The sequence below is a fragment of the Ovis canadensis genome, chromosome 1 (assembly GCF_042477335.2).
Source record: "Ovis canadensis isolate MfBH-ARS-UI-01 breed Bighorn chromosome 1, ARS-UI_OviCan_v2, whole genome shotgun sequence".
In the NCBI taxonomy this organism is placed as follows: domain Eukaryota; kingdom Metazoa; phylum Chordata; class Mammalia; order Artiodactyla; family Bovidae; genus Ovis; species Ovis canadensis.
In genome coordinates this window covers 7627719-7637586 of record NC_091245.1, presented here as the reverse complement: position 1 = coordinate 7637586, position 9868 = coordinate 7627719, and the positions used below count along the sequence as shown (strand labels likewise).

The window sequence follows — 9868 nt, the reverse complement described above, 5'->3', positions numbered from 1 at the left end:
CCACCAGGGATAGAGGAGAGGATCATTAGGGGAGAATCCACTCTGGTGCACGCAGATTAGATGCACATGCGTGGAGTTCAACCCAGGCTTAACTGAAGAGCTGATTCTGCTGTCATTCTCAAAGTAAAGTTTTTAATCAAATATAACACATGCACCCACTTTTTGGATGACTGAATGTAACATGAATGTGTCTTACTTATTGCCACCTCGGGTGCCTCCAAACTCTGAGACATTCTTTCATGCTGTATTTTTCTTAAGAATAACAACAACCACCACCAAGTAAATGTCTTACAGTTATAACCAACTTTAATTACTTGTTGCTAAGAAGTTTTGCTTGCTTATAAATTCTTCATCTGCTGCTCTTAATTCAGCTAAAGTTTCAGTGGCTGAAGGGATATTCTGACTTTACTGAGAGACAGGCGACCACGCGAAAAGGTTTTTGATGGTTTTAATCTTCACTATAGCAGGGCCTACCCAAGGAGTGCCAAGAGATGAAAACAAAACTGGAAACAGAGCTATCTCGTAAGTGCACCAACACAGATCTTTAAGAAGAATGATTTGGAATGCTTTCTCTGTAAGAGATGGAAATTTTTCTCGTAACAGCTTGAGAGTGAAAGAAAAAGCCATTTGTCAATGGACTCATTTTAAAACTCAAGCTGTTAGCTGGGCAGCAGTCTCCCCATTAGAAATTTTATGTTAACTTGTTTTTTTTTTTTTTTCCTGAAGAAAAAAGGTTAGCTGTTGTCAAAATGGTCCTGATAATATTAATCTCTGTTTGGTGGAGCAAAATAAAAATCAGCGCTAGACTCGGCCAGATAAATTGAACAAACTCTTTCTTTTAAAGCACATATTTTATTAAATAAGTAAAATCAGACTGCATCAGTTCATGGGGGCTTGTTTCAGACATTTAAGTCCATATGACACAGGGAAGCTGGGCATTTGTCATGATAATTCCTCATACGGCTGTTTTCTCTTACCATTTAGGAATGGGATTTGGGATAAAAGTTGAAGTATTTAGAGGTAAAAAGGTAAAAATTTAAAAACGATTTGGAACCGGGGCTTTGTAATGGGTCAGCTTGGCTGGGTTGATCTATATTTCCCAGAATTCCCTTTCCTACAGGTTTCTGATTAGGGAGGACCACAGAGGACGTTCCTGGGAGCCTCTGAAGGCGGAAGGGTGCAGCAGCCATCCTGTAGGTCCTGTGTGTCCTCCCTGAGCAGCAGGCTCACCGCTCAATCTGTCCGCATGAGGGATGCTGGGCTGCAAGCCCCTCACCTTCCCTGAGATCTCCTTCAGCTTCTCCGACCCCTTGGCTGGGTGTGTGTTCAGTTAGGTAGGGCTCCGGTTTTTGCAGGATTCCTGCTTCTAACAAGGTTGGCGGCCTCAAGAATATTGTGAGTCTAGGACTTGCAGACTTCCGCTGCTCTCTGAAGACTCCCATCTGTCTGCCTTTGTGGGGTTGCAGCCTCGATCACCTCCATTTTAAGTCAGCCTACCTTTCTGACTCAGCCTGCAGTATCAGACACAAAGATAGCACCCTTAGAAATACATGGAAACAAATACACACATGCAGATATACAGACTTGCAGTAGTCCTCCCTTTCTGATGAACTCTGATACACATGCCTACTCTCTTATGTAAAAATATATATGTAAACATTTATACCGGAGAAGGCAATGGCAGCCCACTCCAGTACTCTTGCCTGGAAAATTCCATGGACGAAGGAGCCTGGTAGGCTGCAGTCCATGGGGTCGCGAATAGTTGGGCACGACTGAGTGACTTTACTTTCACTTTTCACTTTAATGCATTGGAGAAGAAAATGGCAACCCACTCCAGTGTTCTTGCCTGGAGAATCCCAGGCACGGGGGAGCCTGGTAGGCTGCCGTCTACGGGGTCACACAGAGTCGGACACGACTGAAGCGACTTAGCAGCAGCAGCAGCATACATTTATACACATATAAAGATATGTAATATTGGTAAATATGTGTAATATTATACCTCTTTACGTGTGAGGCTTCCCAGGTGGCGCTAGTGTTAAAGAACCTGCCTGTAAATGTGGGAGACCTGGGTTCTATCCCTGGGTCGGGAATATCCCCTGGAGGAGGGCATGACAACCCATTCCACTATCTTGCCGGGAGAATCCCCATGGACAGAGGAGCCTGATGGGCTACAGTCCATGGGGTCGCAGAATCGGACTCGACTGAAGCTACTTAGCATGCACTCAGGCTCTTTACATATAATGCAAGAACTTACAACAGTATATTTCCATTGTCTCTTGAACTTTATTTTTTCATTTAAGAATACGGATTTATGTGGCTGCGTCCGGTCTGAGCTGCGGCGTGAGGGCTCTCCGCGCGTCGTGTGAAGCCGTCTGTTTTGCTGCGATGCTCTTGTTGCGGGGCCTGGGCCTCTCCGGTTGCGGCGCGCAGGCTTCTGGGTAGTTGCGGGGCACGGGCTTAGTTGCCCAATGGGACGTGGGATCCTAGTTCCCCATCCAGGGGTAGAACTCTTGTCCCCTACATGAGAAGATGGATTCTTAACCATTGGACCACCAGGGAAGTTCCTCTCTTGCATTTTGTGTTGTCATTGTCATCCATTTTACTTTCAGATACGCTATCTAGCCAACAGCATGGTATTAATTTTAATGAATGGGTAATTATATTTTAAAGATAGAAAATTGCCCTTTATGCTTACTCAAGTAATGATCATATTCAGTGCTCTGTCCTCCTTTTGATAAAACCAAGTGTTCACCTGGTACCTTCTGCACAAACAGCTTCCTTTAATATTTCTTGCAATAGAATTCTGATAGAAATATATTCACTTAGCAGTTGTTTTTCTGAAAATATCTTTATTTATTTTTTTACTGAGTGAAAAATTCTGGATTGAGAGTTTTTTTCTTGCAGTGCTTTATAAAAATACTGCCTCACTGTCATCTGGCTTATATAACTTCAGATGGGAAGTTTGATGTCATTATTATCTGTTTCTCTCTGATCATAAAATATCTTTCCACTTGGTGGTAGAGCTCAGTTGCTCACTTGTGTCTGACTCTCTGTGACCCCATGGTCTGTAGCCTGCCAGGCTCTGCTGTCCATGGAATTTTATAGGCAAGAATACCGGAGTGGGTTGCCATTTCCTCCTCCAGAGGATCTTCCTGACCCAGGGATTGAACCTGCGTCTCCTGCATCGGTAGGCAGATTCTTTAACACTTGGGCCCCCTGGGAAGCCCTATCTTTTCTCTTAGCCAGTTTTTTAAATATGTAATTTCCTTTGTCATTAGAAATTATATTATTATGTACCTTGTTATGGTTTTCTTCAAGTTAATTTTGCTTGGCTTTTATCAATTTGAAAGTTTATAATATTCATCAGATTTGGAAAACATTATAGATAGCCACTTTTTCTTCAAATATCTTTTCTGTCCTCTGCCATTTTCTATTGGGATTCCATGCCTGTGTATTAAACCAAGCTAAGTTTGTTCCATAGTAAATGATGGCCTGAACTTTTTTTCCTGCCCCTTTTCTTTTTGTTTCAGGTTGAATAGTTTCTGTTGCTTTGCATTCACGTCCATTTATCCTTTCTTCTGTAGCACCTATTTATATTAATTCTGTCTAGTGCGTTTTTCGTTCCAGATATTCTATTTTTCACCTCCAGATGTTCTGTTTGGGTCTTTTGATATGTTATAGTTCTTGCCTCATCACGCTCTTGTTTTCTAATACCTTCATAGACATTTTATCACCCTCTTTGCTAGTATTAATATGGCTCTCATTTCTGGCTCACTTTCTGCTGACTGCATTTTCTCATGCTCTGTGTTTATTAGCTTCTGATGGACACAGGGCATTATCATTTTTTTGTTCTTGAGTACCACATTTTTTTTCTGTATTCCATTATTAGTGCTGCATTTTATTCTATCAGTTGGTTAGATTACTTGGGATTGGTTAGATATTTCTAAGCCTGCTTTTAAGCTTTGTTAAGGGTCATCCAGAAAACTTTAAATCTGGAGCTAATGCCCAGACTAGTAGCCCCAATATTAAAGCAAGACTCAGAATTTTACCCAAGGCCCCATACGTCACAAGGTCGTTCCATCCTGCATGGGGCGGGTGGCGGGGGGGACCAAAGCTAGTCCCAACTCTGTGGACTTGGAGAATCCTCCTGCCTCCACTTTGGTGATTCTTGCCCTAAACTCAGTTTCTTCTCACATATTCACAGGTCAATGTGTGTGCATGCCAAGTCACTTCAGTCGTGTTCAACTGTTTACACCTCTATGGACTGTAGCCCACCAGGCTCCTCTGTCCATGGGATTCTCCAGGCAAGAATACTGGAGTGGGTTTCCATGCCCTCCTCCAGGGGACCTTGCCAATCCAGGGATCAAACCCACGTCTTTTACATCTCCCACATCAGGCAGGTTCTTTACCACTAGCGCCACCTAGGAAGCCCCCACTGGTCAACATTCAGCCCAAGATTTGAAGGCTCTTCCCTGGCAGTCTCCAGAATTCTCTTTCCCTCAGTAGCTCTTTCCCTTCTAGTGTTTTACCAGGAAAATTCTAGCCACTTTTGCCTTTCCAAGCTTTGCTGTCTTTTTCCTCAACTCAGGGAGACCACTGGACTCCATTGGGATTCCCCCTTTGATCCTGCTGGTAGCTCAGCTGAAAAAGAATCTGCCTGTAATGCAAGAGACCCTAGTTCGATTCCTGGGTCAGGAAGATCACCTGGAGAAGGGATAAGCTACCTACTCCAGTATTCTTGGGCTTCCCTGGTGGCTCAGCTGGTAAAGAATCCGCCTGCAATGCAGGAGACCCTGGTTTAATCCCTGGGTTGGGAAGATCCCCTGGAGAAGGGAGTGGCTACCCACTCCAGTATTCTGGCCTGGAGAATTCCATGGACTGTATAGTCCATAGGGTTGCAAAGAGTCGGACACGACTGAGCAACTTTCACTTCTGTCCTGCAGCCTAGAAACTGTTTCCAGCTCATAAATTGGGATGATCTTAGGGCTTATTTTATTTGTTTTCTTCCTCTCAGGGAAACTGTATTTTCAATTACCTACTCTCTAAAGGTACATTTTGTCATATATTTTGACCATCCATTAGCTGTTTAAGGCAGGAAGGTCTCTGTTAATCCATCTTGGCTAGAGATGTCCAGTAATTGTTCTGGATAGTATAAAAATATTTCATAAAATGAATTTTTAATTTTTAAAATTTTACTTCAAAGGAATAAAGACATAATTACAACTACAAGAGTAATCTTAGGATTCTAGTTTACATTTCTAACTTTAACTCACAGTAACTGAAGTATAAAGCTCTCATGGGGAAATTAAGTTAATAAACCATCACCTTTCTCAGTTTTGTACACCAACAGTGAATCCTTCAAGCTCCATGAACTTGGTTATAATTTCCACTCCATAGGAATCTGTCAGATCAGTAAGCTTCTAGCTTCTGTTCCTCCCTGAGCTGTGTAAATTTATTTTTAGGAAGTAGAATTGAAAATGAGCCCTTTGTCCTTACTGTAGTGATGGACTAGGTCAACCCCAAATTTAATAGTGCTGACAACCCAGTAACTTTCTTTCAAAGACCATATAACAAACAGCTAGTATTATTAATACTTAGATAGCAACAGAGAAGTGGTTAGAGAATTCTATGTATATTGAACTTCTGGCATTGTATTTCACAATGAATTTGTAAAATTTTTGCACATACGTATTTTATGCCTCGTCTATTGGCTGCTTTTGTTTAAATATAATTCTAAATGTTTTTCTTTTTTCAGAAAGTTACCTTAAAATGTAAATTTTAGTTTTACAGTAAGTATCCAAACAGTGGTACTGATTGTATTGAAATGTGTACTGATTTCGAATGTTTTGAGTTGCCTCCACTGTCTGGGTGCAACCCTCTCCATGAACGTTTTCCGTTTTCTCTTACCCTTCTGACTTGGCTGCACTGAGAACTCAAAAGGCCCTGTGTCTAAAGCCGTGCAAATGGAAGCTAGAGAGGACTTGGTAAAATTTCCTGAGGCTTCCCTGCTGGCTCAGATGGTAGAGTCTCCTGAGAGAGCTTCCCTGGTGGCTCAGATGGTAAAGAGTCTGCCTGCAATGCAGGAGACCTGGGTTCTATCCCTGGGTCAGGAAGATCCCCTGGAGGAGGGCATGGCAACCCACTCCAGTATTCTTGCCTGGAGAATCCCATGGACAGAAGAGCCTGGTGAGCCCCAGTCCATGGGGTGGCAAAGAGTCGGACACTAATTTCATGCTGTTCTCTTAATCCACTAACCACATTATACTATAATCCTCATTCATCCTTCCCCAATATTTCATCCCTTTTAAAGAAAAGGCTTTTATGACTTCAAAATCCTTTAGAAATTAACTTTTGTGTAACTCTTTTATTCTCCCCAAGTTACTTGGAAACTTTTATTATCTCTCTCAAATCATAAACACAGCATTTCTTTTCTTTTCAAAAGCAATAAAAATATATATTATCTATTATTTCTCTTTCAATCGTATTTTCAAAGTTTAAAACAGTGTTTGGTAAAAACATGACAATCTAAATTTATACCAATGTTTATAAACCACTTCACTCAATGGCCACCTGTATCATTGAAAACTTATTTGATAAGCTCAAATATTTCAACTATTAAAAAGTTTCCTTTTTAATAAGGACTTTTAATCAGTCCTTATCCTAAACAAACCAACACGTTTGGGAATATTAGGTAGTCCTAGTATGATATATTTTTGCTTTTTTGATATTTTTAATTTGCCAGTCTTTTTTGTAAGTGCATACATCATGCCTTATAAAGATTGCCAATTGTGGTAGAGACTGCTATATTCCTGAGCAATATCTATTCTACTGCCTTTCTTTAGAAAATCAGAGAAATAACCCTGATTTTAGTCACTTGGGATAAATATTACATTTCCCAACTCTTTTGGAAGGTAGACGCAGCTATGGGACTAAGCCCTGGTCAATGTGTTATAAGCAGAAGCATCGCTGGGGACTTACAAGATGCTCCACGGGGAGATACGCTGCCTTTTTTGCTTCTGCTTGTCCTTCTTCATGATAGCCTGGAACTGAGACCGACGGAGCTCTGGTAGTTGTCCATCTCAGACTATGAAGCAAAAATAAAATGGAAGCCAGGGATTAGGGAGGCAGAACAAGAAGAGAGAAGGGGCCTGGGTCCTCGAACATCACGAAGCTGCGACACCAGCCCGGATGGCTGACCCTTGGCCTCCTAAGGAAGAGAGAGAAAGCCTCCTCTTTTCTCACCATGGAAACATCCCCTCTGGAAGGGCTCTGGGTAAGAGGGGGCAGAGCTGGACTTGCTCAGCTAGCCTTGAAGAGAGGCACCTTGTTCTGCATAGGAAAGTGCCTCCAGGTAGGAGGAGGAGGGCTGATGTCTCCCACGTTAGGCATTACTGACAGGCTGACATCACAGGAGTTGCACAGTGCCCTGGCCTGCACAGGTGTTGGTACCTGTTTGCATGGGCAGAGAGACCAGCTGACTTTGGAGTTAGATGGGCCTGGGACTTGACCCTGATCCACCAACTATATGACCCTTTGGACAAACTGACTCAAAGTCATTATATCTCAGCCTTCTCATCCGCAAAGTCAGGACAATAAAACTTCCCACAAAGAGTTGTTATCAGGACCAAATGGAGGAGTGGAAGTCCAGAGCTTCACTCAGTGCTGGATGAGCACTGAGAATCCGCCAGCAGATACTCCAGCCACCCAGAGCAGAGCGGCGAGCATCTGGACTGTGGCAGGGAGATGGCTCAATCAGCTCAGGTTATTATATGAGTCACCACACACAAGGGGGCTTACACACCAACGTTTCCTTCTCACGGTTCTGGAGCCTGGAAGTCCAAGTTCAAGGCCCCAGATCTGGGGGCTGGTGAGGAACCACTTCCTGGTTTGTAGATGGCCATCTTCTCATGGTTTCCTCACATAGCAGAGAGCAGAGAGAGAGACCCCAAATTTCCTCCTCTTTATATAAGAGCACTAGTCCCATTCATGAGGGCTCCATTCTTATGACCTATCACCCCTGCAAAGGCATCACCTTCAAATACCATGACATTGGAGATTTAAGCTTCAACATATGATTTAGAGGGCAGGACACAGACATTCCATCCGCAGCACACTGGACTCTTAATCCTGTCCTCTGCTATTTCTCTAGCACCCCGGCCACCCCAGTCTACACCAAGATGAGAGACAGACTCAAAGAAACCTCTGGAGAGAGTAACCTGGGCACAAACCCACAGGGTTTTTGTAGAACCAGCGTAACACTTTGAGGACTAGAAAGGTCAGCTGGGGGAGTGGAAGATGCTGGAAAGGGGTGGAAAGAGGAGGAAGGGACAGAGTCTTCCCAGTGCGGAGGAAGGAGGACCAGTGGGCATCCTGAGGGCAGAGTGGAAGGGATGCAGTGGCCAGGTAGCCTTCTTCAGTACAGACCCCACTGACACATCTTCTGGTCCCACAGGCAGGGCCCTCTGAATCCCACCTCTGAGTAGAGGGTGGAATCCATCCACCTGGCCCCAGGAATGACCTGTGAAGTGCAAACCTTACCCTCTGACCAGGCCACGATGGAGAAGGACTGGCTGAGAACAGCCCAGAGGCCAGGGCAGTGGTGGGCATCTCCCCCTGGCCCTGTCCAGGTCCTGACTCCACCCTTCCTCTGCCAGCATGTGATAGAGGCAGATGCTGGACGGGGCTCTCACAGACCCTTGGAAAACGTGGTTCACAATGGCTTATCAACATGTATTTGGGAGACCATATATGTTGACAGATTTTTATTTTTTAAATGACATTAAAAGAAACAAACCACCTTGTCTAAGCACCATCACTGACCAAATAGAGGACATTTTAATATAAAGGACAATTTCAGAAGGGCACTATTAGACTAAAAAGACATTAAGTGGAAGACGTTTGGTTTTCTTCAAAATTAGCAGCTTCAAGACACACTCCTGAGTCAGTGGAGCCAGCCTGTGCCCCATTCTGGAGTGGGAACCCCTCTGATGATCTGTTAGCCACGAGCCGCCTTCCCTGTGGGCCCTGGCCCAAGGGTCCCACAGTCCTGCCTGGCCTCTGTGCTTTGGTGCTGGTGTCTGTGTGACCTCAGGAAAGCTTGGGCGGTTTCCCTGGGTCACAGTTTCCTCCTGGGCAGCACAGAGTGTAAATGTCCACTGAATAGAGAATAAATTAGGTTAATAGCTGCAAAGCATTCAGCATAGTGTCCAGAATGAGGAAGGGGCTTAGGAATGGCAGCAGTGGCTATCTTTCATTATTTTAGTTTTAGACCATCAGCAACTGCTAGGAATTACTGTTTGCTACTAAGTCAATGAGTGAAAAAAAAACTGGCTTAAAACTAAACATTCAGAAAACTAAGATCGTGGCATCCAGTCCCATCACTTCATGGCAAATAGATGGGGAAACAATGGAAACAGTGACAGACTTTATTTTTTTGGGCTCTAAAATCACTGCAGATGGTGACTGCAGCCATGAAATTAAAAGATGCTTGCTTCTTGGAAGAAAAGCTATGACCAAATGAGAGAGCTTATTAAAAGCAGCGACATTACTGTGCTGACAGAAGTCCGTGGGGTCAAAGCTATGGTTTTTCCAGTAGTCATGTATGAATGTGAGAGTTGGACTGTAAAGAAAGCCCCTCAACAAAGGACGACCAAAGCAGCAAATTCTGCTCTATTGCTCACTCTTATCCTTCTTTCGCTTTTATCCCGACTTTTGGCTTAAATCTTAAAGTGGAAAAGTGCCCATGGGAAGCTTGTTTTGAATATTAAAAAGATGGACATATGAATTATTTTCTGTAACATCCATATGAAATGCTGAAGGCATGGGTACTCTCTAATGAATTGCTCAAATAATGTTATGAAATAAAAGA

General features: G+C 43.4%; 1 long non-coding RNA gene across 1 annotated transcript; it reads right to left on the bottom strand.

Annotated features, from left to right (window-relative positions):
* Window positions 1–832: 832 nt before the first annotated feature.
* On the bottom strand, window positions 833–7084 carry LOC138437688 (uncharacterized). The gene is made up of 3 exons (XR_011256113.1): window positions 6979–7084; window positions 2255–2517; window positions 833–1511 (listed from the first exon to the last, which is right to left on the bottom strand). It is a non-coding gene; the product is annotated as an uncharacterized lncRNA (long non-coding RNA).
* Between the last annotated feature and the right edge of the window lie 2784 nt (window positions 7085–9868).